The 11,052-nt window shown below is 36.0% G+C and overlaps 1 pseudogene; it reads left to right on the top strand.

The window, feature by feature from the left end:
• Positions 1-3,640: 3,640 nt before the first annotated feature.
• On the top strand, positions 3,641-7,763 carry LOC142549072 (G-type lectin S-receptor-like serine/threonine-protein kinase At4g27290; annotated as a pseudogene).
• The last annotated feature ends 3,289 nt before the right edge of the window (positions 7,764-11,052 follow it).

The following is an 11,052-nucleotide window of genomic DNA, read 5'->3' as shown; positions in this document are numbered from 1 at the left end:
TAATTTTTTCGTAATTCTCCTCCTCAAACATTTTAGTTTCTTTATAATAATAAATCATGTGTTTGAAATAAATCAACCTTAAGCTCTGATACCATTTTGGAAAGCGCGAGGATCAATTAAAATCAGATAGGGAATAAGGGTAATTTTGTCAATTTTATGGTATTAGGGAGTTTAAAGAAAGGTTTTGATGTGTAGGGAGTTCGGGTAAAGTTGAGTTTGGGTTTGGGGAGTTATAGGCAATTTACCCATAAAATAATCCTATTTTTTTTAATATTTGATTATTACTATGTTAAACACATCAAATCTAAGACCCATGTAATAATAAAATCTTTAATTATTACATCGATTAAAAATACAATTATTTGATTCCTCATATTAGATTTGATATGTTTAATTTTTAATCAATACAATTATTCAAAAAAAATTATGAGGAATCAAATATGAGATACACAAGTAATAATAAAATTTTAGTAGCTTCAAAATGCACGTAAATTTTAGCATTCCAAAAAAGAACCAACTTAGATTAATTTTTACCCGTAATTTTAGTAGCTTAAAAATGCACGTAATTAATTTTTAATTAATACAATTATTCATTTTTATTGTTATTAGATGATTTACTTATCTTACTCATTGCTAAATTTCTTTATTAAATTAATTGTAATGTTACGTGATTGTTTGCACATATCAGTAAACTTAGATAAGACAAAACTCTTGTAAATATATTCCGCTGTGTGATCAAGATCATGTCTTTTCTTTAATGAAAATCAGTGCAATACATTTAATATATGATAATGATATATGATATTTGAGTAGCAATTGTTTCATTACTAATATATGATTTTGAGTACCCAAACATGTATAACAAATGTTGATATTATTGATATATTTGTCTTTTTGGATGAAAATCGGTACAAAACATTGAAAATATGATACTAATACATAATATTTGAGTACCAACTATTTTATATCTAATACAAAAGATCAGATCATGAGTATAAAATTAGAATAACTTTATTGATATCAATATTTTCTACACATGTTTGCATCCACTTGGGTCTTTTTTGCGATATACAAGCAAATGCATTTCACTCACTTTGAAATTTTTTTAAAATATTTTTTCATATAATAAATACATCATCAATCCATCATTTTTTTCATTCATCCCATGAGGCTATGACTTTCAACTTCATTTTCTCTTATTCATATCATTCTATATTCGTATTTTGCTTGAGATAAATGAAAATTTCATTGGTTTTTTGACAAATATTTTAAATTCTCCAAATTTCGAAGAAAATCCATCTTCTCGAATTATTTTATATTTTTAGGAATTATTTGTAATTGATAATTTTAAAGAAAGAGAATTTTTATTAAGATTTTAAATTGTGTGCGGTCCATAAAAAAAAAATTTGTTTGTGGGGGTTTTTTTGGGATTGTTGATAGATAAATGTAGTATTTTAATGTAATAATAATGTGACAGATTAAATACAATAAAAAAGTTCCTGCATATGGATTCTCCCTTACTACTTAAAAATATATCTTGTGCCGATGTGTGCATGCAATATAAAGCATGATTTTATTTTGTAAATCTATATGTGAAATATAATGATGTTAAATTAATTTTTAATTTAAAATAATATTCGAATTTCAATCGTTTTATATATTGTTTTCTTTTAAAAATGATAATTATATCAAGGGGATACGAAACCTATAGGAGTAGGTCTCTGTGAGACGGTCTCACGAATCTTTATCAGTGAGACAAGTTAATTTTACCGATATTCACAATAAAAAGTAATATTCTTAGCATAAAAAGTAATATTTTTTCATGTATGACCTAAATAAAAGATTCATCTCAAAAAATACGACGTGTGAGACCGTGTCAAACAAATTTTTGTCAACCTATAGTTTAGTTAAAAAAAATAAAGATTATATAAGATTTTAGGGAATAAAAACATTTTTTGGACTTTGGTACTACCCGTATCCTAAATTTAATAGCTGATAAAAAAATCATATAAAAATTTATAAAAACTAAAAATATATATATAATTGTCGTGTATATTTTTATGTCATAACAACTGGATATATGTAGAGATGTAAACGATTCAAGCTTGAGCTTGGTTTGTTTAAGATTATTTGAGGCTCGAGCTCGAGCTAGCTTTTATTATCAGGCTCGAGCTTGGTTTGTCTCGAAATTACCGAGCTCGAACGGCTCGTTAAAATCTCGTTTAGCATGTTAATCAAGCCAGGCTCGAGCTTGATTCATTAATAGCTTGTTTAACATGTTTAACAAGCCTGGCTTGAGCTCGACTCGTTTTCGAGCTCGTAAAGCATAAAATTGAGCTCGAGTTTGATATTGATTCGAGCTTGTTAAAAATTAAATATATCTATAAACTAATTTTAAATCAGACATAAAAATGTAAATTCATTCATAAATAACCAAAACGACACAAATAAGAGCTAAAAACATAAATCAATATATTATTGAACATTCCAAAATAATACATCTAGAATATTCATCATACACTGATATCATCATATAAATAACAATGAAATAATTTCACCCCTTTAATACATCAACTAAGTTTGTTGAGAAAGTAAGGAGGACGTCGAAGAATCCATTAAAATCAGGAATTACAAAATCATCTCCAATAACAACTAGTCAAATATCCTGCAAAGTTCATGGTAACATTAGTACTAATATTTTTATTTGTCTTGTATACAATTCATTCCATTGATATTAATACTAATATTTTTATTTGTCAACTCAACAAATGAGTCAAACTCAAGCTTACGAGCCACCTAAACGAGCCGAGCTCGAGCTCGAGCTCGAGAGCTTATTATCAAACAAGTTTGCGAGCTCACGAATAGAATATCTTTAGGCTTGAGCTTGGTTTGATCAATTTTTCGAGCTCAAAATTGAGCTTGAGCTTGGTTTGATATGATTAACAAACGAACTCAAACGAGCTTTTTATCGAACCGAGCTTCGAAAAACTCGCAAACAGTTTGGTTCATTTACGTCCCTATATATATATGTAAAAAGAAAGTAGACGTTGTATTTACTATATCCCACCACACGTTGTTGAAAAGAGAGGCGAAGACGTTGAAGGTTAAAAAATTGGAAAAATGTCATATGTTTTAAGCCGTAGATTCCTCTTTGTTTTTTTTTTCTTCAAATATTCAAGCCCATAATTTTTGACTTCCTAGACAAATGTGAAATAAAAGACAAAAAAGTTGGGAAATTTTACGTAAAAAGTCTTCGGGTCGGGGTAGAGGGTCAATTGACAAATTGCATTCCAATATATATATATATATATATATATAAAATAATAACAAACAATTTAGTTTATTTAAGAATATTTTTACTAAGTTTCCCTTTTAGATTATATATATATAGTTTCGAATTTGAACTCCATTCGATTCAACAATTATTCTCGAGTCCTAAATATTAATTAGAAAACATTTAAATATTAAAAAAATTGAATATTAAAATATTTAGTTTATGATTACATTAAAGATAAATGATAATTTAATTAATATCTGTAAACTGGAATAGATAAATGATAATTTAATTAATATCTGTAAACTGGAATATATAATATAATATTATAAATTCTCGAGTTGAAGCACTCACACCTAAGAAAGCGAAGGTGACGGTCAAAACGTCTGAGCTCGAACTTTCCATGTGTTGAACTGAGTTCAGACAAATAAAGGAATACCAGGCAAGAATACTTCACCAATGGATTCAACGTGGAAAGTTTTCGTCCTACTTCTGATTCTCATCTCCCTGAATTTCTCCATATCTTCTGCTTCGATGGATACCATAAATTCCATTCGAAGTGTTAGAGATGGCGAGACCATTGTTTCATCTGGTGGGATGTTTGAGCTTGGATTCTTTAGCCTTGGGAACTCGAAGAATCGTTACGTGGGGATATGGTACTACGGAATCCCGGTTAAAACAATAGTTTGGGTGGCAAACAGAGCAAGTCCACTCACAAATCAGGCAGGAGTCTTGAAGGTTATGGAGCCAGGCGTTTTAGTCCTTGTTAATGACACTGGTGAAGCTGTATGGTCGTCCAATAGATCAAGATCTGGGCAGAAGCCGGTTGCACAGTTGTTGGATTCGGGAAATCTTGTTCTAAAAGATGAAGATGCTGATGATACGGAGGAGAATTATCTCTGGCAGAGTTTTGATTATCCAACTGATACATATCTACCAGGTATGAAGTTTGGGTGGAATTTTGTAACTGGTTTAGAGGTGTACCTTGCAGCATGGAAGGCCAATGATGATCCAGCTCCAGGAGACTCGACGTATCACTTGGAACTTACAGGATATCCGCAAATAGTCTTGCGAAGAAATGCCATGGAAATCACTAGATATGGACCTTGGAATGGCATTTACTTTAGTGGATTTCCAGACGTAAGAGGGAACCCCACGTATTTTATGGATTTTGTGATGGATAAGAATGAGGTGTATTATCAAGAAAATATCATCGACAAGCTGGTTGTTCGGAGGCTTACGTTGAATTCAAGTGGAGTTGTACAGAGGCTTACATGGGCAAATCGAACACAGCAAGTGGGAAGTTTATATGAATAGACCAGCAGATAATTGTGATAGTTACAGCCTTTGCGGTGCTTATGGGATATGTTATATTCAAAATTTCCCAGCATGCAATTGTCTGTATAAATTTGTGCCTAAAGATTCAGAGAGTTGGATTAAAACAGATTGGTCAAATGGATGCATTCGAAAGACAAACTTGAGTTGCCAAGGGGATGGATTTATGAAGTACTCAAGGATCAAACTACCTGATGTCCGAAATTCATGGTTCAACGAGAGTATGTCGCTTAAAGAATGTGAAGTGGAATGCTTAAAGAAATGCTCATGTATGGCGTACACACAGTTAAATATAAGAAATGGGAGTGGATGTCTTCTGTGGTTTGGCGACTTGATAGATATCAGATCCCTGAGTGCAGATGGACAAGATATCTACATCAGAATGGCATCTTCTGAAATAGGTAAGAATTTCAGATCAAACATACAAACAATCCTCAATATCTGTCAATCTTTTCCAGATTTTATATATCTTTACTTTAACCTATCCATTTGCACGACATAATTCGTAAATTTTCAAATCAAGAATTTGATACAGCCTTTGTTGTCTCCACGGAAAAACGTACAGTGACTAACAAGCTTGAAGGGTTGTCAGACTTAGAAAACCAGTCTTTTAGGTTTCTGGTCTGCTTTTGGGCTTATGGCCTACATGGCTACGCCCATAAAATTACTCAACTTGCATCAAACTTCATATGAAAGGAAATCAAGCTAACCAGGTCTCTGTTTTTGAAGATACTAAATTCCTTGAAACTTGGGGATAAATATCCGAATTCTTTCTTATTCATGCGACTATATATACACACTGTTATAACCTGCTCAAAATCATAAAATCACATATGGGACAATACACATCACATCCACATTTCTACTCTTATGTACATTCAATTCGTTGAGTTGCTTGAAAAGTACCCCGGACACGCTGACTTTCTTATCTTGCTAGTTTACCAATTTAATATGCTTTTGTATGAATCAGAATTCGGGGAGTGAGGATTGTATCATGCATCTTTTAAGCTTCAATAGCTTAAAATTTGGTTAGAATTTGTAACTCCAAGATCATGCTAAAATTTTGTTAGGACTTGTAAGATGTTTTTGGAGCAAACAAGTTGTTAAATCTGAATTGAGATCTTCTGATTTGAACGCGAGAACCAGTCACCACACTGCAAGCATTAATTCGAAATAAGTGTCACCTATATTGCAGACTCTAGAGGAATGAAGCGAAGAATACTTATCGCGAGTTTGACATCAATGATGGGAATAATTCTTCTAGCTGCTCTGAGCCTCATCCTGTATATTCGGAAGAGGAATAAAGATTCAATCAGGGGTGAACAAGGTAAGACACAAATGGCGTCTCTGCTTAACAACTATAAAAGAGTAATAAAAGTTCTAAAATTCTCGAGTAAAAAGAGCCATCTATTCTTTTCCTGTGATAAACTCTACATCATCATGTTTTATGCAGCAGGAAAATTTAATGAAAGTGAACACAAAAAGTTGGAGCTTCCTTTCTTCAAATTAGCTACAATCCTCAAAGCTACTAATTGCTTTTCCATTGAAAACAAGCTTGGGGAAGGAGGTTTTGGACCTGTTTATAAGGTAGAATTTTCTCTGACTTAAAAAAATATTTGAAAATAGAAAACAAGAGAAAAACATTGAGTAGGATCATTTTTTTCATTTATGGTTTGCTTGAAAAACCAAAAAGACAATGTTCTTGGTAACCTTATTGATCAAACATGGCGAATAGTGAACTTCAAATGCTCGCATTCTGATCTTAGGGCATGCTTGAAGGGGGGCAAGAAATTGCTGTGAAACGTTTATCAGGAACCTCTACTCAAGGGCTCGATGAGTTGAAGAATGAAGTAATCTTTATTGCCAAACTTCAGCACCGAAATCTCGTGAGGCTTCTAGGATGCTGCATTTGTGGGGACGAAAATATGTGGATATATGAATACTTGCCAAACAAAAGTCTAGATGTGATTTTATTTGGTGAGTATCATACTTGTACATATGACAGTGCGTTACAGCGCGATATATACGTGACTTTTACAATTTATCGAACTAAAATTGTCTAACCAACGTTTTGACCTGGTACCAAATTATCACTGACAGATGAAACAGCAGGTTATTTACTTGACTGGCAAAAACGTTTCCATATTATCAATGGGATAGCCAGGGGACTTTTGTATCTCCATCAAGATTCCCGATTGAGGATTATCCATCGAGATCTAAAAGCCAGCAACATATTGCTAGATTCAGAAATGAATCCAAAGATATCTGACTTTGGAACGGCCAGAAGTTTCGGAGGCAATGAGACTGCAGCTCAGACACGTCGAATAATTGGGACATAGTAATGAGAAATCTTAATTGCTTGAATATATTTCTGTTTCATTTCTTGCCACAGTATTATCTAATAGACACCCCATTTGCAGTGGCTACATGTCTCCAGAGTACGCAGTGGATGGGATCTTCTCCGTAAAATCAGACGTATTCAGCTTTGGGGTACTAGTACTAGAAATCGTGAGTGGAAAGAGAAACAGACGATTTTCACATAGTGATCATCATCTCAACCTTCTCGGACATGTAATTGCTGTCTCCATTAGTCTGCAAACAGCTCCTATCAATATGATATTTGGTATAAAGAAGTCTTAAAATTATGATCAGGTTTGGACCCTTCACAAAGAAGAAAAATGGCAAGAAGTGGCCGAAGCCTCTCTACGAAATCCTCAAGAGTTGCCTCAAGTGATAAGGTCGATCCATGTTGGCCTGTTGTGTGTGCAGCACAACCCTGAAGATAGACCGAGCATGTCCTCTGTTGTTTTGATGTTGGGTAACGAAGGCGTGTTACCCGAAGCCAAACATCCTGGTTTCTTCACAGAAAGAGAGCCCATAGTTTCTCAAGATTCAACGACCACCACCCTGCTAGATCCCAGATAGGAAAAATGTAATGCTGCAATCTTATTGTTTATGCACTTATCTCGTTGATTTGTTGCATGTGTAGTTTCGGCCTATCTGCGTGTAAAGTCTCATCTCTGGATATGCGTTTACATGGAGAAGTCAGAAATACACCAGGGGTGGGTAAATGGATGGAGCTCGTTATCGAATACCATGTATGAATTTTTTCCAGCCAAATTGAATCCAAATTATTTTATTCGTTAGTTCTTTTAAGTTGATTGTGATTTTTAATATAGTACAATTATACATGAAATACAAATCTTTTGAGCTTTTTTCAAATCGTTATTTTCGAAGTAGATCAAATAGCTCATGGACATGTTCAAATATTTCATCGACCATGCGATAACCAAAAAAACTAGGAAATTATGATGAATGAAGACTTGGGGAAGGAGGTTTTGAACCGATTTATAAGAGAGAATTTTCTCTGAATTAAAAATTATTTGAAAAATGAAAACAAGAGAAAAACGTTGAATAGGATCATTTCTTAGAAGGTTGATGAAGGGAAATCTTACTTCCGATTTTAATTGATATTGATGTGATCCCTCTGAAATGAGTGAGCCGGGTAAGGAGCTCCGACGGATCAAACCAACAATTTATAGTGTTCGGAAATTTTGAGTGAAGATAATGGCTGAGATTAACACCTACAAACAAGAAAGTAACTCGTGAATGGGCGCCGGAGGGATGTCCGGCGTGGCCACTCCGATGCTTAAGTCAGCAGGTTGAAGATGATCACAAGCAATATTCTAAAGAAAATATGTATAATGCTTAGAGTTCAAAGATTTTTCAGGATCCCTTAATGACATTACTACATGCTATTTATAGTAGAGGAAATGAGATAGGTACCTCGATTCCAGTGCCACCTACTAAGTATGGCAAGTCGGTTGCCCATACTCTAGCTTCTGATGGCTTCTAGGACACTCCAAGCCCAAGTTGTCCTGACAGATTAGACGCCCTGTATCAATCATACTCGAGTGTGGTTCAATTCTCGAGGTAACCCGGGTAGTAGAGTTCCCGGCTCGTTGGTATAGAGCCCGGGATATGATGACTGCCCGGGGAGAGGAGAAGTGCTCGGGATGAGGAGATCTGCCCAGGTCCTTAGGAAAATGACTAGCTATTGGCTCTGTTTTGGGCTATCCAAATAACAAATCGGGTTGACGAGGACCCGGATCCTTATGGGGGTATCACCACCCATCCCTAAAATAGTCGGGCTAGAGCTTGACTCGCTGTCCCGATCAGTCGTACTTGTTCTTCTGTTGAAACACTACTCGGTATGTGTAAGAGCATCGGGGGCTTTAAATATCCCATATAAGAAATGGGATACCGGGGTCTCATACAACCCGGGCCTTTACTGGGATGCCGGGGCCTCCTATCTCCCGGGCTTTAGATATTGTGTCGTTTAGTATTCTCGAGAAATTAATGTAGTGTCATAATGGCGCATGCGTTAGTATTGATATCGCCGAAAATCGTTCGTATTCCGAGGTAATAATGAGCCTGCTTCCTCGATATCCGTACATGTCTTTTCACCTGCATGCACAATTTCCTAGACTTCTTCTGATCGTCCGATTAGATTCGGATCCAAGGTGGAGATTAATTCCTTCCCCTATATATAGTAGCCCACCTACCTATTTTCCATCACACAAGCAATTTATTATCCGAGAAGCGTAATGGCAGGTTCAAGTAGTTCGAAGCAGAAGAGTTCATGAAAACAGCTCTGGAAAGACGAAAGATAGAGCTGGAGGATGAAGTATTCCATAAAGTACTTCGATTTTGGGAGTAGCTGCAAGGACTGCAATTTCTCTACGAGTGCGGAGAAGCTACCACTCCTCGACTGGTAGCAAAGCTGGAGAAATATCGGGAATGTTTGTACGTTGCCGATACAATGAATCTATTCGAAGATGACTACGTCTTCCAGCTGATGCTTCACAAGGAGAGGAAGCTTTTGACGAACATCACCGACTCCGACAGCTTCCTCAAGACGTCCACTGGAGAAATAAAAAAGTGGATGACCCTTTGGAGGGCTTTTGTAGAGGAGGAATATTTTAATGTAGTCCGCAAAAATTCCTATAAATAAAATGCTCATCCAATTTATTTTTGTTTTTACTTTGTTGCAAGAGTTTAATTCCATCAGATGATATATATGTATCACGAACTGAATAAAATAAATGACCATAACTGAAATGCCGGGACCTAAAATTCCTCGTCCTTAAAGTAAAGTACCGGGGCCTTAAACCTCTCGGGATATTAAATAAGATGCCGGGGCCTTAAATCTCCCGGGATTTAAAATAAAGATGCCAGGGCCTTAAATCTCCCGGGCTATGAATAAAGATGCCGGGGCCTTAAATCTCCCGGGCTATGAAATAAGACGCCGGGGCCTCAAATCTCCCGGGATATAAAATAAAGATGTCGGGGCCTCAAATCTCCCGTGATATAAAATAAAGATGCCGGGACTATGATGTGGTATCATAATGATGCACGAATCAGCATTAAATTCCCGCCGAAAAACGTTTCATATTTCGAGATGGGTAAGATTGACGCTTCGATAACCGTACACATCCTTTCGTCTGCCTGGTACAATTTACGAGGTGCATGTTGATCGTCCACGTGTGCCTAAATCAACGGTTGGGATTTAACTCTCCTCCTATAAATAAGATGGAAGAGACGAAAGGTGATCATTATTTCAATATGTCGAGTTCAAGTGATTCCAATGCTTGCAGCAGTACAATCACCGACAGTGGTACACCTGCTCCAGCATTAGGCGAAATGCACCCCCAGATAGAGGCTTTGAAGAGGACCATTGAAGAATATATCTGGGTAAAGGTCATGTCTACCTGGTATAAGATTCAAGATATCAGTAACACGCACCAGAACGGTTTGGCCCTTACACGTGCACAAAGGGTAGTGGCGAGGAAATACAGGCGAGAGCTTGGAGTAGCTCGAGTTGCAGACCTGGCCACTGACCAAGTTCTGTTGCATGCGATGCTCTGGAAGGAATGATATCAGTTGAACAAGATTTCAACCTCCGAGTCCTTCTCCAATCTTCACATTCGGGAATTGACTGATTGGCTAACTGAATGGCAAGACTATGTAGCCTCAAGAATGGCAGATGTAATACGACATCGATAATTTCTTTAATAAAATCTTAATTATTATACACTGTTCCTTTAATCTTCTGCAAATAAATCGATGTAAACTGAATAATATATAACCAACGAATGAAATCGAAATGCCAGGACCTAATATATCCTGAACGTAGAATGAAGTGCCGGGGCCTCGTGTCTCCCGGGCTTTGAATAAAGTGTCGGGGCCTCAAATCTCCCGGGATATAAAATAAGATGCCGGGGCCTCAAATCTCTCAGGATATTAAATAAGATGCCGGGGCCTTAAATCTCCCGGGATATAAAATAAAGATGTCGGGGCCTTAAATCTCCCGGGCTTTAAAATAAAGATGCCGGGGCATTAAATCTCCCGGGCTATTATGTGGGGTCATAATTACGCGTGCC

This window comes from Primulina tabacum, chromosome 6 (genome assembly GCF_025594145.1).
Source record: "Primulina tabacum isolate GXHZ01 chromosome 6, ASM2559414v2, whole genome shotgun sequence".
Lineage (NCBI taxonomy): Eukaryota > Viridiplantae > Streptophyta > Magnoliopsida > Lamiales > Gesneriaceae > Primulina > Primulina tabacum.
Note: the sequence above shows the minus strand (reverse complement) of the source record. Positions and strands in the feature narration are given on the sequence as shown.